Source organism: Vipera ursinii (assembly GCF_947247035.1).
Source record: "Vipera ursinii genome assembly, chromosome: 1".
NCBI lineage: Eukaryota > Metazoa > Chordata > Lepidosauria > Squamata > Viperidae > Vipera > Vipera ursinii.
This window is the reverse complement of record NC_139512.1, coordinates 102,955,457-102,980,276: the sequence shown is the minus strand read 5'-3', so window position 1 is coordinate 102,980,276 and position 24,820 is coordinate 102,955,457. Positions and strand designations below refer to the sequence as shown.

The 24,820-nt window shown below is 38.7% G+C and overlaps 1 long non-coding RNA gene across 1 annotated transcript in view; it reads left to right on the top strand.

Annotated features, from left to right (window-relative positions):
* The first annotated feature begins 1,215 nt into the window (after positions 1 to 1,215).
* LOC310648818 overlaps positions 1,216 to 24,820 on the top strand; it is a 126,541-nt gene continuing 102,936 nt past the window's right edge. Inside the window, exon 1 of the long non-coding RNA XR_014494153.1 lies at positions 1,216 to 1,233. This is a non-coding gene — a long non-coding RNA (uncharacterized lncRNA). The remainder of the gene's footprint in view (positions 1,234 to 24,820) is intronic.

Sequence of the window (24,820 nt, the reverse complement as noted above, 5' to 3'; positions counted from 1 at the left end):
TGTCCTAAATTGTGAAGAATGGACATCACAAGATTAGCATAATATGATTATACAATTTGTATGGTTTTTTGCAAGATTCCCATACCTTTAATTTTGCTATTTATATTCAATCTTCAGTATATTATGACTCTGAAAAATTCACACTGGGTTGTTATACAAAATGTCCCTTCCAGTTCCTTTCCTTATGGCATGCAATAAGCCACCAGACTCCATGATTAACCATAAGGCTTTGCACCAAATATGGATGCGTACCTGGTAGAAGTCTCACTTGAAAAATCTAATTTCCCATAAGTTCTTTTTCTTCCACTGCTTCCATTGCTGGTAGTGGGGGAAAAATCAATACTACCAAAAGCCATTAAAATAGTTTTTTGCCTGCTAAGAGCACAGATAGATTTAACTGTCAAATCAATCAAACTGTCCATTATTAAATGAGCCTCTCATTCATTGATTTTTATGGTAATCTACATATGCTGTATCTTGATTTCTATAGGCCTTGTTCATCCTACTGACTGGTTTAGACGATGTGTGCTCCTCACAACAGCAAGTTGGGAGAGCCCAAATAATGCAGTTGCCTCCTTGTTCTTCCTTTGCCAAGTTTCCTGTTGGATCTTTTCCAGAAAGGGGTTATATGCTTTGTAAAACTTTAAATGTGCAACCTTTCTATTTCCCATGGAATTTACAGTTTTATTTGCAACCTCTGATGTAACTCTCTTAAGACATGTTTTAGGCAGATTGATACCAGAGGATTCATTGAACAGCCTTTCCAGATAATCTCAAACCAGTGATTTATATATAGAAAGCTGCGAAATCTAAAACCATTTGATGGCCTTTTCTTCAAGCTTAATGTGACAAAATGTACAGTACAGTGGCATAGCTATGTTGGGTATAAAATGCACACCTCAAAGAAAAATCCATAACAGTTTCTGCAGTAGATAAACATACGGTAGCTTATGTTTCAGTCATGCTGAACTGATGCTAAATCTCTTTCTCCTAGCAATGATTGGGGGCTTTTAAAATAATATAGTACTTTTTTTAATGTTATGAGAAATATAAAAATGTTGGGATGATTTATATCAGGGAAATGTTTAGATACTCAAATGTAATGGATTTTGAGAAAATTTCAATTAATAAGAACGTTTTGAATGGTTTCAAAAGATTAGCTGTGGATTTATTTAAAGATTAATATTTGTTTGAATATGGTTAAAAAGAATAGAATTTTTTTTGGACATAAATGTATTTTAGCTTAAGAGGGACATGTTTTTCAAGTAGTATATTATTTACTTCTCTTTTTTGTTTTTAAGATATGAGAAATGTAAAATTGTTGGGATGGCTTGCATTAGGAAAAAGACTTAAATACTTAAGTGTAATTAACTCTAAGAAAATCTTAACAGGTAAAAATGTTTTTGAACATTGTGGGGAAAATAAGAAAAACAGGATCTATGATAAGGCGATTAGGATGATTAATTAGAAAAAAAGCTTCACATTGATGTGGTTGTTACTTGTAGAAATACTAGAAAAATGTTTATATTCAATTATTTATTAAAATACTAAGAAATGTACTAATTTAAGGTTGATAAATGAGAATATTACAGGAAGAAGAGAAAATCAAGGAAAGGTACTATGTGGATTATAGAATTGTAGAAACTAATTGTTATTGATTGTTTGTAAACATAAACCCAGACAAAACGCTGTTTACCAAATATTAAGGTGATTGTGTTAAAAAAATTAATAATATATATATATTTTAAAAAATAAAGATATTTATTTATACATCACCATAACACATAGCACTTTACAAAGGAAAAAGTTGACTGTCCCTTAATGCAGGGGATTGATTATAAGGTGGATGTTACATTGTTCTGAGATTCATTTTTGCTTAAACTACTCCTAGTAGTTTTTTCCATCCCCCAAAGCAGAAGAATTAAAGCTATTATTATTTCACTGGTGGAAAATTATGTTCCTGTTTCTGAGATCATGGTTTGCCCTTTATTCTTTCTGCTTGAGGTTTCTTAGTATTACATTTTGTAAATAACCCTGCTTACTGAGCCCTTAACTATTAATTATTATTTATTATTAATTATTCACAAAGTATGAGGCAAAGTCACACACACACACACACAGAGATACAAATAACCAAATGGACTCCACAGGTGGAAGCCTCTAGCTGAGCAAGCCTGGGGTTAGAACAGGGGTGGGCAACCATGGCAACAGTTCATATATAGCACACTAGACAGGAGATATTGTTTTATTACCTTTTGGTAAATAATGTCAGTAGACAGGAATGTAGCCATATATCTGCAGATGAAATTTATCACTCAACTTTTTATATGACATTTGGCTTCTGCTGAGGATTCCTTGTCCTGAGCAGCTATCTCTTAGCCGCACATAAAGTCCTGCCTAAAATTTCCTAGCACAATCCTTTATGCAAATCAAAAAACAAGTATATAGTCATAGTCTGCTTCATATTTCAGTGGGGAAATGAATACCTGCAATTTTGTTTCCAGAGTAAGGAAGATAGGTTTCTGAGTTATATTTTATCTATTACAAGTGTCCTATCTTTTTATTTGTAAATAAATTAGAAATATATGTAGAGTACAAATTTCTATTGCTATTTCCACCTTATTCAAGGGCTTTTTTATTTGTGTTATTTACATAAATTAGACATAAAGCTAAAGATGGTGTGTTTAAGCTGAATTGATTGTGAATACAAAACAACTGTAGACCAGGCAACTAATTATGGTTTTGCATGTTATATGAATCCAGCCAGCTGCATTTTCCATAACCCACAATAAAACAAACTTTAGTGTAATACATGTGCAAATCTCCCAATAGAACAAGAAAGCACATGTTAAAGAGGTCAATATTATTCCTGTAGCTTTATAGCTGAAATTCTGTTCAGCCTGGCTATCTTAGTTTCTAAGCATTTCTATTTAAAGCCACTGTTGAATGCTCCACGTTGAGTGAAAACATTTTAAGGTACGTTAACAATTTTATTTGAAAGAGAGCAGGGATGAAGAGTCAAAAAGTTTCAGTCATGATTAGTAAATGAAGTTAGTAAGGGTATCAAAAAGATCCCTACTATTTGCTTGCAAAAATAAAATCTTCTAGTATTGTTTTCTCTAACATTGTGATTTTATCGAGCAGCTAGTCATAAGGAACCTTTGGGATCTATGAAACTTTCCAGAATGACCTTGTTTCCCACATAGTACTGTGGCTCCTTGTGAGAGAGAAAATGGCCATAACGTTGGAGATAAGTTGGTGAGCTCCATCAAATCTAATGATTTGACAGCTTGCACATTGTTAAAACACTGTATTGACCATTCTCCACTAGTATTGCCAGCACTTTAATTAGTGTGTGTTGAGTATTTTTGAACTTCATGAAACAACATCTGAAATTTATCTAGCAACAAAGCATCACCTGGTGAATTGCCCAGATTAAGCTGTCATTGACAGCTTAACTATAGCAGCCATTGGAGAACCCAGCAATCCTGCACATGTGTTCACAAGTTTCAGTTTGCTCAACCATTGATACAGTATATTAATGCAAGATAAGCATAAGGATCATGGTTCCTACATTTACAAAAGGCACCTTGTTTTTTAAAAGAATATTTATTAAACCAATATTTAATTCAGATTTTATGTGCTGTACGTATTTACTCAGCACATGATTGTACAGTGAGTTGCATCTCATGTTGCAGAGCATGATTTTGAGGTGGGAAGGAAAAAGGCAACACATAGAAGAATCAGGTACCTGGTCACAAAATGAAACCAGACCAACTACTATGAAATGAAATTCTCGTACAGGTTATACCACTCTAATAGGAACCCAATCTATATCAAATAAAGCAATGAAATAACAGCAAAATGAAGAGAATGAGTCAAAGCAGCAACTGGATGGGGAATGAATGGGTCATCTCCTCAATTGTGGAAACCACTATAATTCCCTTGAAGTAATTGGAGCTCTGCTGATTAAGCCAGCTGGGGATTTGTTCTTATAAAACTTGGTTCCTCCCCAAATATTTTTCCTTCTTCAAGGGGGCACCTGTCGGTGGTGGAGTTGGGGATGGTGCTGGATTAGTGCACATGCAGCCTGTCTGCTTGGCCCCAACCCTTTGCACCCAAAATGAACTCCAGCTGCTGCTCTCCACAGCAGGTGCTCCATCCATCCTCTGGCAGCTGTTTGAATGCATACTGTTATCATCCATATGAAGTCCAATGGCCTTGTCTCAATGCAGGATCTATCCTCTGAACCTCATGATTATGACTTGGTTCTCCCTGTGGAAGAAACATACATCTAGAACAGGGGTGTCAAACTGCCAGGCCACGGGCCGGATGCATCATACAGAGGTCGCGCCCACCCCACCTCTGGCAATGCAAAAAAAAAAGTCATGATACGTCTTGACACAATCACATGACGTGGCAAGTTTGACACCCGTGATCTAGAATGATCTACTTCAGACAACCAAAGTTCCTAGGACTGAAAGCGTCTGAATCAACTGAAATACATGTTCCTTACATTGCCTGAAATCATTGTTCCCTCTGAATGAGAAAACATTGTGACTCCTTCTGTGCTTTGAGAACATATCTCATCATGTACAGTATCCTTGCAGTTTCACACCAATGTGGTACCACTGAAAATCAGGCTGGATGTCTTATGAGAACCAGAGCATTATTTAGCAGACATTTCAAAAGAGAAATGCATGGGGGAGGGGTTATTCTAAAGCCGGGAGACATGACATTTGTCATGGGGTTGCATGATCATCGGGCCAGCTTATCCAGTTTCTTAAAATTTGATCAAATCACTGTGTGAGTGTCAGTCTCATTTCTGTAATTGCAAGATCCCAACTCCTTTACTTATTAAGACTGGTCTGAATGTGGGAAAAGAGGTGTTAGCAGCAATGGGAAAATTTTGGCAGCATACATCATAAATGAACATTTCCACATTTATATGACATGGACATTTCCAAGCTAATATAGATATCTAAACAGTCCTTTCTACAATTAGTAGTTTATAATTTGCTTGGGATGTGCTAGAAAAAACAACAACTCCAGACTCATTAAATGTTGAGTGAAGTGATATCAGCAGTGGAAGTCAGCTAAGTGGTAGCATACGGTTACACAAGTGACAGTCTTCACACCTGCTGCCGAGAATAACAGTAGCTGGCTGACTTGAACCATGGTACTACAAGTAAAGCATTGTGCTGAGCACAGATTGAATTACATGCCAAGCAACTCTTCAGCTTCTCCCTGACAGTGTGGACAATTCAGCATCATAGTAGTAGATGTAGAAGCTTTAGCAGACATTGTGTTCTATAATTGAGGAGGATTAATATATACAGGTAATCCTCATCTTACAGCAGTTCATTTAGCGACTGTTCGAACTTACAGTGGCATTGAAAAAAGTGAGTTAAGACTGTTTTTCACACCTATGACTGGGGCAGTCTCCCTGTGGTCACGTAATCAAAATTCAGATACTTGGTAACTGACTTGTCTTTAAGACGGTTGCAGTGTCCCGAGGTCATGTGCTAGCCTTTTGCAAGCTTCTGACAAGTAAAGCCAAAGGGGAAGCCAGGTTCATTTAACAACTGAAAGGATTCACTTAATAACTGTGGAAAGAAAGATTGTATAATGGAGCAAAATTCACTTAACAATTGTCTCACTTAGCAACAGAAATTTTGGGCTCAGTTGTGATCGTAAGTTGATTACTACCTGTTAATGATAAAAGGTAAAGGTAAAGGGTCCCCCGCACATGCGTGCTAGTCGTTTCCGACTCTAGTGGCCGGTGCTCATCTCCGTTTCAAAGCCGAAGAGCCAGCGCTTGTCCGAGGACGTCTCCGTGGTCATGTGGCCGGCATGACTGGATGCCAAAGGCGCATGGAACGCTGTTACCTTCCCACCGTAGTGGTCCCTATTTTTCTACTTGCATTTTTAGGTGCTTTCGAACTGCTAGGTTGGCAGAAGCTGGGACAAGTAACAGGCGCTCACTCTGTTACGCGGCACTTGGGATTTGACTACCTGTTAATGATAGACTGTGTCAAAGCTAACATTTATAAAAAGTTCAATACACTCTGTGCACTCTCTACAGTATATGACAATGAATATTTTGGTAAAATAGCATAGTTTAAAAAAATGGAGAATCTCTATATCAGCTTCCCAGTCCTGGCAGTTCCAGATGCAATCTGTTGGGCTGCAACCTACAAGCAACACATCTGTCAAGTTGAAGAATGCTACTTGCATATCTTCCAAAACTATATCTGTATCTTCCATTCTCAATAGAACTGCATAGCCTAAATTCATATGTTTAGTGAGCATGCCCATTGTTAAATCATTCTTCTGTGCATCCAGAGGCATTGAAGTCTATCATATTAAGTTTCTTTGAGCCAGGCTGTAGTTTTACAAGACAGTATAACTGATTTGATTTGGTTCAAATTCATTATAAAGATAAAAACTGCCAAGTTATTTTCCAGGTGGGAAATGAGCAAAAAATTAAGGTATTCTGTGCCCTCTAACACCTGCTTTCAAGGACATACATTCAGATGGCAAAATTTACAGATAATGATTATTATTTTTAATTATAGGTTGACATCTTAGGAAGACTGTTAATCTTCCACTGGACCCTCAGAAAGCAAGTGTATACAGATGCTGTTGAATATGACAAGTCTGTATCTATTGCTGCATTCTACAGAGTAAAGGGAAATGATAGAAGGACGATCACATTGTGAAACACCACAATCTGTTTCTCTGCCACACAGAAAGAATAAGACAAAGTAGTCTGGATTAAGTAAATAGGATGTTCAAGAGGAAAAAATACCAAAGTATTTACAAAAGATGTAAATTATTTTTTTTTAATTACCCATTTTGAACATTGATTCAGAAACTAAGGCATGGTTCCTGATATATATGTATGTTGATGAAACAGTAGTGAACATTACACAAGGAATGGACAAAAATGCAGTCAAAATATTAATATTCCCTGTCAATTGGGCATGAGGAAATGTACTCTTTATGAAAAGTGTTTTCCCCAAAAAAATTTTGGGGGGTGTATGTGGAATAAAATTATAATTATCCATTACTGTTAAATTACCTAAGATTAGTCTTTTGAAGAATGGATGAACCACCATTGATTACCTCCAGGATCAATTCCCAGTCTCCTTGCTGGGTGCACAAGGGGCACTAACATCATAAATGATCCCTGCCTACTACCTTATGATCCAAAGATTCACATACTTCTCAGGTAACATTGACAGTGAGGATCTGTGAGAGATTTCAATCCATTTAGCTTCCAACCTGAGGCAAATATGAGAAATTTTATCCATGAAAATGTCTATTGCCAAATGATCATGACTTACATTATATCTTCTATCTAGCCAGTTCTTTCCCTGAAGCTCTGGAACATTTTAAATAGTGCAATTAGCTGACATTCTGCAGGTGAAAAAAGTAGTTTTTCTTCCCTGCCTTATCATCCCAGAATAACCCTGAATTTCAGATCGTATCTGTACCTTTTGTTTTGTACCAGTGTTGCTTTGTACCTACTTCATTTCTGGAGCTTCTTGGAAAACCAAGGAATCACCCAAGATTGGCAAATAAGCACAAACCTCTCTAGCACCATCCATGTTTGAGCAGCTAACAAGGTGCCCAAAGAATCGCCCTTCCTATTGTTGGGAAATTTATTGGTTTAATTTTCCAATAAACAAACAAAAAAAAAGCAATCAGTATCTCAAATCTCTAATTGGTTTAATGCATCATTTGGAAAAAAGAAGCATTCGGGACAAATAGACTCCACAAAGTTAAATCAAAATATAATGTGGATTTCTGCAGATTTTTCCTGGATGTGATGAGGAACAACTGGGGCCACTAGTTCTGCTTAACATGTCAGAGTTTGGCTCCATCCCTGAGTATCAGTCTAGGCAAAAGAAGTCAGAAAAGCCACCCACGTAGTAAGGATGATTTTGAGGGTGAGGTTTGGGGAAAAACAACTTTACTATGACAGAAGGATCATTGTAGCATTGTAGGTTTGACCTGTATTGTATTTATTATCCATCCATTGTTATTAGGTGAGTGGTCCCAATAAGCATGTGTATTACTTTATCCAATAACCTTTTAATGGTGTTCACCATTAGGAGGATAAAGCAGATACTCTAAAGGTGCAATACATCAGTGTAAAGTATCAAATGAAGAAAGACACTTCTTGGCAAGCTGTGCCTAATTCAGATTTAAACTGTCATTAGTGTATGTTACTTTGAATTGCCTGACAAATCTCAAAATTGCTAAAAGCCTTTCGGCCAGGAAAAAAACAACAACACTGAAATCAAGCTTTACTTTCTCCAGTGGTGCTTCTGTCCCATCCCCACAATCACAGCTTCTTTGAAGAAAAAAAAAGTGGTTCCTACTTTCCAGCCTAAACATCGGAATGAGTGAATTCCATAGGGAGTTCAACTCTCCAGTTCTTGCTTGAAATGCTTTTTTGCTCAGGACAGATGGGCAGATTGAGAGCAGAATTTTGGAAGAGATGCCATAAGACAATGCTACTACCATCGGTATGGAGGGTCAAAAGCCACTTCATTGAAAAGGCAGCATTTGTCTCTTAATTTCGGACAGAAAAAGACAGGGATGTTTTTCTTCCCTTCAGTATGTGATGAAAGATAAGAAAAAGCAGGAAACTGGATCCAGTTTATACTTTTTAATTGGCTGTTTAGAGTCTGGTTCCATTTTTTAACTTAACAGAATCAATCATGCTCCTCCTTTCCTTAATTCTTCATTTGCCATTTAACATTTGGGGTGGTCTCAGTTTTTAATAATGTCAGGAGCCTTTCTTCCTTCGTTCCCCAAAGCTGCTTTTTCAGCATTGTTTAAGCCTCTGACCTATCTAGAAAGCCAATTTTATTAAGGCCACTTGATTTTGGATTTTACTTGCACCGTATTGTCCATGGAGGATACTTATTATTTAGATTGGATTAGGGATATAAAATTTGGACTAGAAAAATCCCAAACCACCAGATGGTCACAAAGAAATACAGAAAACTTTATTTTTTTCCTATAGGGGTGTTGACTCCTGGTGACAGCCCGGACTAGTTTTCTTGGCAAGAATTCTGAAGTACATTGCCGTTGCCGCCTTATTAGGACCAAGAGAGAGTGACTGGCTCCAGTTGCTTTTATTTATTTATTTATTTAATTAGTTTTATATACCGCCCTATTCCCGAAGGACCCAGGGTGGTTTACAGGGCAAAATTTAAAAGACAATATAAAAGTTGAAATAGAAATAGAATTAAAATGAATTAAATTAATTAATAGCCCAACAAATTAAAACAAAGTTTAAAAACTTAAAACCCCTCAGTCCAGGCCAGATAGATCAAAGAACCAGGTTTTCAGGTCCCGGCGAAACGAACAAAGGTCGGGGACGGTCCAGAGTTCCACAGGCAGATTGTTCCATAGGGCAGGCGCGCCCACAGAGAACGCCCTCCCTCTGGGGATCACCCACCGGCACTCCCTGACCGGCGGCACCCTAAGGAGGCCCTCCCTATGGGAGCACACAGGACAATGGGAAGTTGATGCTGGCAGCAGGTGCTCCCTAAAATAATTCGGGCCCATGCCATTTAGGGCTTTATAGGTCAGCACCAGCACCTTGAATATCACCCGGAGGGCAACCGGAAGCCAATGCAGCTCGCGGAGAAGAGGCGTTACACAGGAGTATCGGGAGACTCCCATCACAACTCATGCGGCTGCATTCTGCACCAGCTGAAGCCTCCGAGTGGTCCTCAAGGGCAGCCCCATGTAGAGAGCATTGCAGTAGTCTAACCAGGAGGTCACGAGCACATGAGTGACTGTGCGTAGGGCATCTCGGTCCAGATAGGGCCGCAACTGGCACACCAGGCAAACCTGGGCAAAAGCCCCCCTGGTCACGGCTCCTATATGATCTTCCAAACTGAGCCGTGAATCCAGGAGGATGCCCAAGTTGTGAGCCCTATCAACGGGGGGTAACACCTCACCCCCCATAGTTAGCGATGGACAAAGCTGGTTCTCCCGAGATGCCGGTATGCACAGCCACTCAGTCTTGGCGGGATTGAGTCAAAGCCTGTTTCTCCCCATCCAAACCCAGACCGCCTCTAGGCAACGGGACATCACATCGAGGGCATCACTGGGTTGGTTCGGGGTAGAAAGAAAGAGCTTTTGTGCTCAAGGTTGGACTTAGAACTCACGGTCTCCTGTTGATTTTTTTCCTAGGTGCCTTACCCACTATACAAAACTGGCTCTCACCATCTACTAGTGGTTGTCCAAAATTGTGTAGCCCAGTTCTTGTAGCCTTAAATCAGACATAGATTTTATAGTCTATTAGTGGGAACAATGTCAGGTTAACAGAGTTCCCAGTTTTCAGGTTAGTGGCAGCTGCTGACCTATGATTCCCATAGTCCTTGATTAATGTAACTAGTTATCAATGAGACTGATATTCAAAAATATATGGGGACCCAAGGTTGGGAATGGTTTAAGAAATTAAATGAACGTTTCATCCTAATAGCGGCAGCTATATTCTCTAAGTTGCATAAAGCCAATGAATTGAGTATCCCGTACTCAGAAGCTTCCATCTGATCTTAGCCCCTGTGGTTTGACTTGTGACTCTATGCATTTAAATTATTGTTTTTGGGTGAACACACTGTACTGGTGGAAAATACCATGCACTTGGGACAATATATCTTTTGGCACTTAAAATATTGTTATCTAAATCTGAGAATAAATAGACTGTCATATATTGCTAGAGACAACTACAACCTTCCTTTACAAGTACTGCTGTTATCTGGTAAAGACTATCATCCAAATGATCACTACGGTCATTGTTAGAGACATAAGAGGAAACACATAATTATTTTACATATCCCAACCTCAGTTGGAAAAGCCAGGAGAGGAGGTCACTAGTAAGCTGAACTGAGCGGGTTATTTCATGCTGCAGTTTTGCCACTGGAACTAATTTCTTTCATATGTTGCAAAAATCCCTTTTAAGAAGCCCTTGGTGAATCAATTCAAACATCTCTGTTCTCATGCCAGAAGAAGAGCATGGAGTTTAGAGGCAGCCTGAAGGGAAGATAGCCAATATAAACCTCGATTTTACGTTTATAGATTTATAGATCTTTGTGCAATTTACATAAGGGCTTGATCTGCTACAGGATATGAGGTGCAAATGAATGGAAGGAAGTCAAGAAAGAAGATAGGAAGGCAGGCAAATGGCTATTTGGACATAACTAAACATCACAATGGACTTTGATGTTAACAAAGATGGTCCATGTAATGTTCATATAAACCCACATGTCAGGCATGAAAGATCAGGTCCACATGTGAAGGTCCAATTAAACTGATTTATTGTTTACTCATGCCAATGCTCAGGAATATTCTCAACTAATGATTAGCACCTGTTAGGAGTTAGATAAGGATTAATGAAATTCAAGAAGGTAAGACTTAATTTGCTTGTGGCTATGTAGGGATTCTAGTCTGGTCCCTCTTCTATCTCCACCCACAGGTTTTGCCACTCCTTCCCTTACACTACAGCTCTTAATGACAAAGATGGTAAATGAACAAAAAAGGGCAGTAGCAATGTGTTGAAGCAGAGGACTTGTGGAGCAACCTAGAGCATATTCATCTTATTCAGTGGCCAATGAAAGCCTGGAGCATGTCCCACCTTTTTGTTTAACATGCTCAGTTATATTATTTGCAAAGAAACCAGAGGTAGTTAGGCTCCTATGTATAAATGCAATGCTGTAGAGTAGAACAGCTTCTAAAAGATGGAAGTTGGAGTGGGGAAACATGTAGATATTTATATCTTCTCCTGTTAATGTGTATGTACTACTCAGAATGGGTAGTAGTGAACTTGTACATATGGCAAAAATCACATGCAATGCTCGTCAAAGCAGCATTAGCACGATTGTGCTATTCTGTCTCACATGTTGAGGTAGCTATGTGGAAATAAAAATTTTCCAGAATTCACAGCTCATAATCTGTAGTATGAAAAGCAAGGAATTTGCAATTCTCAGACATAGAGATCATATGTACTAATCATGAGTAATATTGACTATTGCAGTTAGAAATGGAATGTTAGAACACTGAATATTTGCAGTGCCATCTCTACTGTTTTTGTTTGTACTGTAAATTTAAGAACTTAAGAAGGAGGATGATATTTATTGAAAATTTTACTTGATCAAGTGCAGGGAAATAATAAAAACTTATCGGTGATTCATATGAGGTTGTTACATCTTCTACAGAATTATGTTCCTGGTCATTTGAAGAAGAATCATTAATGTGAACTCAAATCACTAATATAAGAAGGAAGTCAACAATTACATTGGACTTTCCAAACCAGTAAAATTATAGACATCTCTGTATTATTCATCTCTCTCTCTCTTTCTCCTTCTCAATGCAGAATATGTTTCAAAATGATTCCGAACCTCCCAGAATATAGTATCTCTTCCAGATGTGTACAGTTTAATGTATTCACTCCTTAAAGAGGGCCCTTCCCCACATTCCCAGCTATGCGTTCTTCTCCAGAAAACTGTTACTGTCTTCATACAATGGCAGATATCATGATTTTTGCTGATGCTATGAGGGAAAAAGATAGAGGAAAGAGGTCTCTTTCCCCCATCTCCAAGCACAGATTTCCTCACCTTCTCTCACAACAGTAATCCAGGCGTTTTTTCTCTGAGTATGCTGGTCAAATCTGCTAATAGTTGATGGTAGCCATGTTGATCTCCAGCAAGAATGGAGATATAAGCAGGGATTGTTGTGATGAGAGGTGGCAACATTATTGGGAGGAGTATTAACCTTATGGAATTAATAATACTATTCATCTTAGAGCCAAAAAAAGAAAGAAAACTTTGGCTGCCAGGCCAGGCTCCTTCTCATTGACTACCTCGCAGTAGTGTAGCATGTGTATGTGCCTGTATGCATGTATGAGAGAGAAAAAGGTAAAAAAAAACACGACAAGACATTTTGCTGACTTCACTGATTAATTTTACTTCTGTTTTGGCAATGGGATGGAATCCTGCATCACTTCCAAGGGCAGCAACTAATTTAGGGGTAATAGCCATGTGCCCCAGAATCTGTTTTGTCTGAGAAGCAGAATGGTTGAAAAAGACTCAGTTGGAATGGCCCATAGCTGCCATACAGAAGCTATCAGCTGAGGTGGTTTCCTCACTTCATCTCATTTTAGGGACAGTTTGAGGATAAAACGTCAAGTCCAACTGTTATACTGAAAATAACAGATTTACAAATAAACAAGTGCTGTAGACTGATAGTATAATTATTTTAAGTTGTACTTGAATCTGTATGCTCTAAGTTGCCAGGGTCTATTTTGATTTAGTCATAAAACTTGATCTTAGCTTGTAAAGTTCACAAAGACAAGACTCTGGATAATTTTAGATTTATTATTTTAAAGAGGTTGCTATAGGAATGTCCCTACCCCCTCCCCTTTGTAACCACCCTTTGACCACGGGCACAAATCTAGTCTGATCTATTGAACTTAAAAACATGCATAAGCTATACAATGGAGATTACAACAAGCCCTGTTCCTCCACCTGAATAACTATAATGTGCTCATAAATCAGAAGAGGGCATTCTTCTCTGACAGAATTCTGAATGGCCTACTGTGGCTAAGTCTGTGTTACCCATCAATGCTGTCTTGTACAAACACATATAGGTACTTTCAAGTAGATGCCTATAAAAACATGAACAATAAGTTGCTCAAAAAGACCACACAAATTCAAGACCTATAGAACCCAGTACCTGGAGAGACTAAGATTTAAAACTCACTGTGGGTGTATGGAAATTTTACATATATATGTGATATTGCATGCACTATATGTATGTATAGAGACTGTGAGGAGAGAGGGAGGGAGGGAGGGAGAGAGAGGGAGGGAGCGAGGAAGGGAGAGAGAGAGAGAGAGAAGGGTGAGGGTATGATATACAAATGCACACACATACACATTTTCAAAGAGAAATTATATTGAGTTGAAAAGCTTAGTTTTTGGCAGGAATTTAAATGCAGGTTGAGTTCATTTTATTTTAAGCCTAAGGGCAAGGATTTGAAAAACATCATAAAGTTATTACAGCAACTGAACAAAGTTATTTATGATTTTTAAAATTAAACTATTTATTGGATTTATATCTTGCCTCTGTATCCCAAACATGGCAGTTTACCATAGTAAAGAAAATAAAAAATGTAAAAAAGCAGCATTTAATTAATACAATTAAAAACCAGATAAAAATAAAACACTAACAGCAAAAACAAAGAATTCAGTGATTCAGGAAAACTGAGAAAATGGGTGTTAAGTCGTGGGCTCTGGAGAGCAGGAATGATGACACGAGGCTGAGTACAGAATAACTCATACTTTTATTCTTGCCGGAACTGTACTGAAGCTTGGGCCGCACCCAGCCACAATATATAGTCTAGCCCCTAAGTGGCAGCCAATAGGTTTAAACCCACGCTTGCCACCTAGGGCTGACCAATTGCAGGACCGGAGATGGCCTGTCTGGGTTGCTGGAGAGCCGTTAGCTCCTCCAGCAACGCACGTGGTATAACACCACAACCCCAATACATAACAGTGGGGCCCATCATGTGTCGTACAGCCTCAGAGGCACATAGTAGAAAGCCCTTTTTGATGTATCATAGGCAGGCCTTTGACAACAAAGATATCTTCAAAGAGCCTCTCCTATTAAGATAACCAGGCAGATTCATAGGACTTCAACCCCCAGAATTCTCCAGTTTCTAACTATTCTTCCAGTTTCTGTATCAGTCTGGGAGAAGGTTGATAGACTAGTGCAAACCTGCCAGTTGTCCTTCTAAATCAGGGATATCAAACTGCCAAAACCGCGCCCACCTCATTGCCGGCAATGGAAAAAAAGTCGCGATACGTCACGACACGTCATGTGACATTGCGAGTTTGACACCCCTGTTCTAAATTATGTAGTTCTGTAAATAAATAATTATGTATGTTACACAACGTGTTCATGCTTCTACTAAGGTACCATACTGGTAAAGGATGCTAATATACCATAAAGCTAAGAATCAACTCTTAGACCAGATTGGGCTCCATTTTGTCCTTCACTTCAGGTAACAACATGTTTTGACCCAGCCCTGTGTGAGCAGCTGCTTATACACAGATTTTGTGTGATACAATTACATCTATGGGGCAAGGTTGCCTATTTGCATGGTTAACCTAAAAATGTGTAAGACCTATCAAAATATGTGGAGGATATGCTAAATGATACTGTCAGTAAAACATTTGATTACTAGATCAATATTTTGGAAAAATTATATTTTTTCTTCTATACTCTTCAATACCTTACAATACAATATGGTTTATTTCAAAATACGACATCAAAAAAGATACATCAGTTTTTTTTATTTCAGAATAAAGACACTTTTATTCAAAGGTCCCCAGAATTTCATTTCATTTCATTGGCAATCATCATTTCAAACACTTTATTTGTATATACTATTTACACAAGAGTGTTGTGCATATCCTAGTAACTTGTAGTGTAGACTTGTCTTTAACCACGTAATATTGAAAATATCTAGATTATACAATTTTTCATTTTCCATTCCATTGAAATGTTTGGTTTATGACTCATCTCTGATTTGCCTAACATTAAAAATAAGCCCTCCATGAATTTAGATGCCCCAAAGAGCCTTAGATTCTTGTAAACCAGACAAAAATGACAACAGACCATAAACAGGAGTGTGTTTCCCTCTCTCTCCTTCATAAGTGGCACAAATCATGAATGGCTGACAATGTGAACAGGTGTCTCGAAAGTACATTCCATCAACCAAACCCAGAGGGGCTGTGAAGGTGCCTGAGGTTTGAAACAGCAGGTAGGAAGAGAAACGAATGAGATCTTAGATACAGTGGGTGGCCTGCTTGTTATCTTTTTACAAATGGCACCAATTTTCCACTTGGGAGACCTAAAGCAGAACTGAATGTAAGGTCATAAGCATTTGGACACAGAGAGGTTGGGTCGACCACACGTTCTGTTACTAATAACTTTGCATTGCATTGCACCTGCAGAACAGATCATCTGTCTTCTGTGCATCTGACTGTCTGGGCCTCTCCCAAGAAACAACCCATTAGGAAGTCCCAGTTTATAGCTGAGTATCTTCAAGGTATTGAAAAAAAACCCTTTTGCATTATACACTGGCAAAGTCTTTTGCCTGTGAAACAATCACAACTAGAGAAAGGCATTTCTTAATAAGTGCAGATTTGTTCTGGAACAGTGCCGCCCCCCCCCCCCGCTGCCGCAACCTTTTGTGCACCAAGGACCAGTTCTGTGGAGAGAGGTTTTTCTGTGGACCGGAGGGGGCGTGTTTTCACATGCTGCCTGCATCCTGCGGATGTGGCTTCACTTGTTTGCGCATTCTGGTTTCTGGCATGGGAAGGCCCGGTGCCGGTCCACAGATTGGGGGTTGGGGACCTCTGTTCTAGAATAATGGATACAGAAAAATATTAAAGACATGAAGTATGTATGCAACATTACTACTTAACCATTTATTCTTATTATGATTGATCATATTTATTATGGTTTCAGTGTCCCAGGGTCATGTGATCACTTTTTCCGACCTTCTGACAAGCAAAGTCAATGGGGAAGCCGGATTCATTTAACAATCATGTTGCTAGCTTAATAACTGCAGTAATTCATTTAACAACTGTGGCAAGAAACATTATAAAATGTGGCAAAACTCACTGAACAACTGTCTCGCTTAGCTTAGCAACAGAAATTTTGGACTCAATTGTGATTGTAAGTTGAGGAATGTGCGCATCTCAGTTAGTTTCTTAACAATATAGTACTTTGTTTTATAACACACCACAAGACTGAATATTGCCTTGAATGATACATTTCAAGACTTTTTAAAAGTTAGAGGAGTATAGCAGTGGGCAATTACTGGATGGCTGGGAGAACCATCCTAACAATAGTATTTGTATAATAATAATAATAATAATAATAATAATAATAATAATAATAATAATAATAATAATAATAATAATAACAACAACAACAACAACAACAACAACAACAACAACAACAACAAAGTTGGAAGGGATCTTGGAGGTCATCTGGTCCAACCCCCTGCTCAGGCAGGAAACCTATACCATTTCAGACAAATGGCTGTCCAGTCTCTTCTTAAAAACTTCCAAAGTTGGAGCATTCACAGCTCCTGGAGGCAGGTTGTTCCACTGATTAATTGTTCTGTCAGGAAATTTCTCCTTAGTTCTAGGTATGTTAAATATGTTAAATAAGTTCTAGGAATGTCAAATATGTTAATCACATTTGTAGGCTGCGCACGCACAGTGACACTGGTTATCTGGGGACTGGAAGGAATGAAATTATGATGTGGATGCTCGTCATAAATGCTGGTATGAGTGTGATTGTGTCTGTTTACATTCCAGTCTAAGTATCTCTCGAGATGTAGAAAAAAAGCTGCAGGCTGTGTAGACTGCACAGGGCAATGTTAGTTACCTACAACAATTCAGTCTCCCTTTGCAGATCTGTGCAGTCCTATTTTCTGGGAATTTTGCCTAAGGAACCAGGATTCAGCTATTTGACAATACTTTGTGGGTATATGTCTGTGTGCGCACACAAAAACCATGTTGAATCTTTTTAAGAGTTTCCACTATAATTAAGTGTTCCCCTCAAAATGGCAGGAAACATTATTAATTTTTAAGCATTTTCATGAGAGGTGATCTAAGGGCAACAAAATAGGGGCTTGGTTGCTACTTAAGCAGCAACCTTATCCCAATTGTTAAAGAGGATTAGGTAGCTGTGTAATGTATTGGCATTGTATGTATGATTCACTTGCTTATGTTAACTGTTGCTTAATGGCTGACCTACTTTCTGTATGTTGTAGGTTACTGGGCTGAGCTAGACTTGTTGTCTCTGGGCAGTTAAGTAGGTCTGGGGTGGGAAACTGCTCCTTCAAATCTATTGGTCGCTGCCTAGAGGCCAACCATATAAATAGCTGTGCAGCAGCTATTAGCTTGCTTCTGTTCTTAGTTAATAAACTTGTTGCTGTTCAACACTTCGGCTCGCTTAATGCCTTCAAGAACCAAATACTTAATAAGCTGTATTAAAATACTGTGGTTTTTAAAGGTTCAAGGCAGGAATTTCCCTACTCCTACTAGTTTGGAACCTTTGCTTTTGGATCTTTGCTGTGCAAAAGAAATAATTCTTATTTTAAGTCATCTCAGCAGATGGCAGTATCAAGCTGCTCTTAAAGAAGTGAAGAAGGGACAAATCCTTGGATGGGAGACCATGTGGGAATCTCAGCCTATTGGCCCAAGCAAGTGTTTCTCAACCTTGGTATCTTGAAGATGTGTGGACTTCAACTTCCAGAATTCCTCAGCTAGCATGAGGAACACTAGGTTTAGCCAAACCCCAGGCAATTTAGCATTTTTAATTGAAAGCAATGAAAGCTTGGCTTCAGCTATTTGTGCTGCTGTTAAATGACAGCAGATGTTCAAACCTCTGGACTCTAAAGGACAAACAGGGAAATTAAATCTGACAACATGGAAGTGCTCTTGTAAGTAGGAGGTTGAATTTGGGATCTGAACTACTGTTTTTCCCTTTTTACTGTACTAGGTCTTTCACTTTCCTAGGATCATCTTGGGTTCTCATGTGTTAGATTGAGTTATTTGGTGACCAATATTCTTTGATGTAAGAGAAAACGTTGAAGCTGTAGGCAACTGGAGCATAATCAGATGCTTATTTTATTCAGAGGTGATTTCCCCTGACATTTCATGTACCAGTGCATTGGACTGCGGTATCCACAAATCTTTTGCCTTGTTTGGTTTCATTTTGTTTTATTGTGCATTGAACAAACGTGGCTCAGTCCCTTTCTGCATCTCTCTATGGTATCTCTGAACTTCTTGCTGGCCACTTTTCCACTATGGTCAATTATTTTCATCTGCAAACGAAGCTCTGTATAAAGGAACTCCTGTATTAATTCTCATCAATGATGTGTATAACTTAACTGCAATATTTTCTGTATATTTTAGCCTGAGTGGATATTTCATGCATTTATTGCATAAGATTCAGGTAAGCAGTTTTGAAAAAAGGATGAGGAGATTAATAATCAAATAATTAAATATATGACATTATGAAAAATCGTTATCCCTGCATTGGTTTGGAACTGATCATTTGAACCATCCTTTTCTCCAAAAGAACTCTCTTTTAAAGATAAACCTGGGACAGTGTGGAGCCTGATTCTACCCACAACTCCATTGTCTAAGCTAAGTTGAGACCTGCTGTGGTTGTGACCTTAGAATGCACCTGTCTCGGTCATGGAACTACATGGCTGACTTCTCTCTGGAGATGACATTGGAAGGCACAACAGTGTCCTTCTCGGATAAGATGACTTACTGTAGTTTCGTATGTCTAAATATACAGCTGGTTCTTAAATTATAGCCCTCAAGACCAGAGGTCAGTGCAGTATAACAGATGCAATGATGCTTTCAGATGTCTGGCTGGCATCAAAACGGCCACTTCCTGGACCATTTTATTCATCTTATAGATGGATCAGGTTTGACAGTGAGTATGTAAATACCCATCTGTAATGCCTCTTAGTGGTTAACATGGGTGGCTGAATTCCTTATAGCCATGACAAGCCTGAATCAAAAAACAAAACAAAACAAAACAAAACCTTATTCAGACAATTGTATGGGCCTGTAGTTGTTCCTCACAAATGGCTTCTCTTCTGCACACCAGATCATCCTTCTGTATGTAAACAAACCGTATTTGTTTGTTTGTTTAATTTGTTTGCCATCCATCTCAGCTTAGCCATCTTGTGGAAGAAGCTGAAGATGTAGCTCTTTCAAAAAGTGGCCAAGTATTTTTCAGAGTATTTTGATTTATGATCCCTCTGTGTTGGACATGGTATGATTTTATATTTTACAAACATCTTTTTTGTATTTTTGTTTTATACTATCTTTAAAATGCCAAGAATCAATTGGATTACATCCGGATGAACATTTGGTTTATTGATAAATTAGAAATGAAATGAATCACAAGATCAGAATGTGTGTTGTCAGAAGTGAGCATATGTTTCCTTTTGAAAACAAAATAAGGGAGGACATGATCCATTATTAGTCAGACTATGCAAAAATGGGCAGCAAAGGGCAGAAAACACAACTGGCCTGCATAATAGCAAATATCTATTATTAAATAAATACAGGGCTTTTTTTTGTCATAGAACAGCCAGAACGGAGTTCCGGCACCTTTTTTGGATGGAACCTTGTAGGGTAGGCAAGGCGGGTTGTATGACCTTTTTTTTTTTTTACAAAAAAAAGCACTGAATAAATAGATACATAAATAAATAGATACATGCACAAAACAAGCATTTTCATATATACACACCAGCAGGGCTTTTTTTCTCATAGAACGCTCAGAACGGAGTTCTGGCACCTTTTTTGGATGGAACCTTGTAGGATAGGCAAGGCGGGTTGTATGACACGTGTGAGTTCCGGCACCTTTTTCTTATACAAAAAAAGCACTGCACACCAGGGATTGCAATGCTCATGTCAGAGATTGATGCTGGTAATATCCAATGAGATCCTAGCTTTTAAAGCTCTTCTGAAGGGACGAAGCAGAAACATCTTTCCACTGCAATGGACAAAATCATATTCCTCTTCTTCCTGTAAGAATGAATGTGTTTTTAGTTTCCAAGCTGATGTTGATTAAACATGGACAACCAACATTGATATTTTGAGTAGGTAATGTATACAGCAGCAATTTTTAACGGCACTTGAAATATAAAAGGAATATATGTTGCATATTCCAAGTTTGGGGTTTGGGGGTTGTTTTTGCAACTGACTATTTTTGTGAAATGTGATTTTTTTTAAACTACGTTCTTTGCTAACACCTCTGTGTAGCCATAGCTGTGACCAAATGGAGGAATGTATTTGACATGCTCAGTGAAATAACTGCTTCACATTTATGACAAGTCCTCTTGATTTATGTTGCTGATTCAAATTGCCTGAACTGGTTCAAAATTGTGGATGTGGTAGAATTACCAACTTTACTTGTTCCAGCAGGAAATGGATCTTTCTACAAAGTAGCAAAAATTTCCCTGTTAAATGTTATGGTGAGCAACACCTGGGCTTGGCATCTCAGTTGTGAACCCCTCTGTCCTTGAGGTCTGTGTTGCTCAGCCTAAGGAGCAGTAGGTCATTTAAAATGAAGAAATGCACTACTAAAAAGAAAAAGTATTCTGATTCGGGGTATGTATGTGTATAGTATCATTTAAATAAAAATATAAGATATCTCTTCATAGTTCGGAAATCTTGTCAATTCTTTGTTGCTCTCTAGCGGTCACCCAGCTTTTTGCAGTCCAGATATAGTCACCCTACTTGTCTCCTTGCTCTGCTGCTCTCCAAATGTCAACTATTTAGAGACCACTTGTAGATCTTTTCCCCTCTGATCACTCTTTGTTCCCAAATCAGTACTGACTGGTACATCCTGTAAACAGAAGATTATAAACAGATCTCCCTCCTTTACAAAAAAAAAATAGGATAGATGGACCATCTTAGTGAAGCTCATCTAGTTGGCCTCTGGAGCCAAATTTCTTTCTTTCTTTCTTTCTTTCTTTCTTTCTTTCTTTCTTTCTTTCTTTCTTTCTTTCTTTCTTTCTTTGTCATGGTCTTAGAGATTTCAAGGACTCTGGCCCATACTATCTGAAAACGTTTTTTTAAGCTTGCTTTATGGATAAAATGGCTGTTCTCAGGCTAATTCAATCCTCCTTATGAAGGTCAGAGTAGATTTGTATGTTCAGTTTAAGGTCTCTGTTATTCCTTCAGTCATATATTTTGAGAGATGGAAAATCCTATCCTAGTGTCTGCATGAAGTTATAAACATTTCCAAAAAATGCTTTTGTTTCTCTGAGAATTTCTTTTAGTACAGATTAGAATTGCCTACATATAAGAACTGTATCTAAGGCTCTGCCCAGATTCCCTTACCTTTGAATGTGCTTTTCTCCTCCCCAAGCCCATTGTATGTGCTTCTGCAGGAGAAAGACATTTTATCGCAGGCTGAAAAAAATATTCTATAGCTAATTTTCCCTCTAACTTTTTGCACTCTGTAGACTAAGCTCTTCCCCTCATGCATTATTTCCTAGTGTAGCATTAGCGAGCCTCATGCTGATCCACTGATACTTCATGGATTTGGAAATTAATCTGCAAGCCCGCAGTGATGTAAAACATTAAATATTGTTTTAAGTAGCAGAGGCGCCATCCTGCCTGCACGGTACTTAAGGTGGGCAACACGCCAGCAAATCTGTTGGCAAATGGCTGAGAAAGAGAACATGCCCACTTGCATTGAGCAAAACCCACAAGCCCAAACATTAAGACCCAGCCGATGACAGACAGGAAGGAGCTGGTGCCTTTTAGCCATTATAGCAGCGCTGGAAATGACCTTCTCTAAGACGATCAGAGCCTCCTTCTACGCCCACTGCTTGCACCTGCACTTCTGAAGGGAGGCAAAAATGATGCGAAACGGTGCCTTCATGGCCTGCTTGAGTCTTTTCAGTAGGTTTTTTTTTCTTGAAAAGAAAAAGGTTTCTCTTTCCAAAGGAAGAAAAGAAGCAATGCATATATTTGGAAAAATGAAAAGCTGGAAAGCAGAAGTAAAACTGAGATAAGTCTCTCCTGGAGAAAAAATAGGCACGATCAGCAGCAAAATTAAATGTGTGAGTGAGGGATATAACAATCATAATAACACACTGGCTATAACATGGTGTACACTTACATTTACAGGAGTGTCTGCAGGGTATGGCTAAAAAAGTCAAGATGGCAACCACAATGGTGCAATCAATTTTTTGTGTATAATACCCATAAAAAAACAAGTACAAATTTCATTGCACTATCACGGCTGCCATCTTGACTTTTTTTTACCACACCCTGCAGAGACCCCTGCTTAGAGATGTATGCTCAAGGTCAGCCAGCTAGGTGAACCTTTAATAAATGCTTTTATTATAGATATTTTTGCTTCAGTTCATGTGTTCTGTTCACATCAGCTCATATTTATTTGACTGTAGGGTACAATCTGGGCCAGTCACCAGGACCAGAGGTTTAGTCTTTCAAGCTTTTGGACTTGAACTTCAGGGAACTGCTCTGTAGCAGAGTGTGTGACAGGTAGACCTTTTGTTTAATTTTTTTTAAAAAAAAACTTTGTGTGTCACACTCTGCTAGAGAGAAGTTCCCTGAAGATGGGCTCCAGCATGAGTCTGAAAGCTCAGAGGACCAAACCTCTGGTCCAGATGACTGACCCAGATTGGATCCTGCAACATTATCCTGGGACACCTATATTTGCCTTCATTCATATTTGACTCTCTGGTAAAAAATTATTTGGGGCAAACAGATTTTACTCTTGATCTTTTCTTTGTTTACTCTGAAATTCCAGTTCTGATATGAGTGGGATGGCCTTTTTCCTTTTTTGATATAGACTAACTCATTTTCAGTAAGTGGCAACATCCAGGCAACTGTGTCTAGACTTCGAAGTTAAGCAAGAGTGAGCCTGGTCAGTTTTTAGGTAGGAGATTGGAAATGGAATCCTGGGGCTGGATTGGGAAGACATCATCATCATCATCATCATCATTATCATCATCATCATCCTATCCTAGAAGAAGGCATCTGTGGGCTGTGTCCAGAAACAAAAATCTCTTTACAGTTATGTCATGGAAGTTAGTAGGAATTGTGCTGGATTTCAAGGAGTCTTTACCTTTAATGCAGTGGGCAATGACTAATGTGTGCAACAGAGGACAATGCCTAACCAACGTCTGTCTGCAATGAGAGCAAAAATTCACATGTTGCATTCAAGGGAAATGAATTTAGAAACTTGGTGAGTGCCCAAATTCTTAATCCAAGGGTATAAGTGAAAGACAGGATTGTGTTTCAAACGTTTGGACTCTGGATAGTCACATACTCCAAATAATGCTACTCCAGATGCAGTCCCTGCAGGATGTCTGGCAAAGGGCCTGGGAACGGTGCAGATCCCTTTAGGAATAAATATGGGATCCCCACTGCCCTTATTAATGCCACAGTAATGGGGTGTTTTGTTTTTTTTGCAAAGGAACAAAGGACCATCTCTGTGTTGATGTCCTCATGCAAATTATCCAATTTATGCATTAACATGATGACATAATGACACACATGTCACTTAAACACCATCATGGCTTGTTGCAAGCTGCTATTACTGCTTAATACCTGAAGGTTTTCCAACCTTGTTGAATTAAGGTTGACTTTATGGATGCAACCATACCCTTGGCAACAGAATGAAAGTGGCTTTCCCTTGGCCTCACTTTTAAGCATCTTGGTCTATCTGGGATTTCCCATCTTAATACTCATACCAATTTCAATTTGTCAATGTTATTAAATGCCTCAGTGACTGTAACTGCCTTGGTGGAGCAGGGGGCTAATGTCTCCTTAAGTAACACCAGCTGCCTGCAATTAGTGCAGGTTCGCATCCCACCAGGCTCAAGGTTGACTCAGCCTTCCATCCTTCCGAGGTAGGTAAAATGAGGACCCAGATTGTTGAGGGCAATAAGCTGACTTTGTAATAATGCCACTTGGGGTGTGTGTGAAAGCCCTAATAAGCAGGCATATACATAGAATGAAGGCTACTGCTAAGCTTGTAAGCCGGCCTGAGTCTTCGGAGAAGGGCGGGATATAAATGGAATTAAAATAAATAAAAATTACATATCATTGTGGTTTAAAATCTGTCCTCATTTCGGGACTGCATTCTGTTCCAACAACGTGGTTGTTATGTGAAATGGTCACTAAGTTAACATATGATACAGACA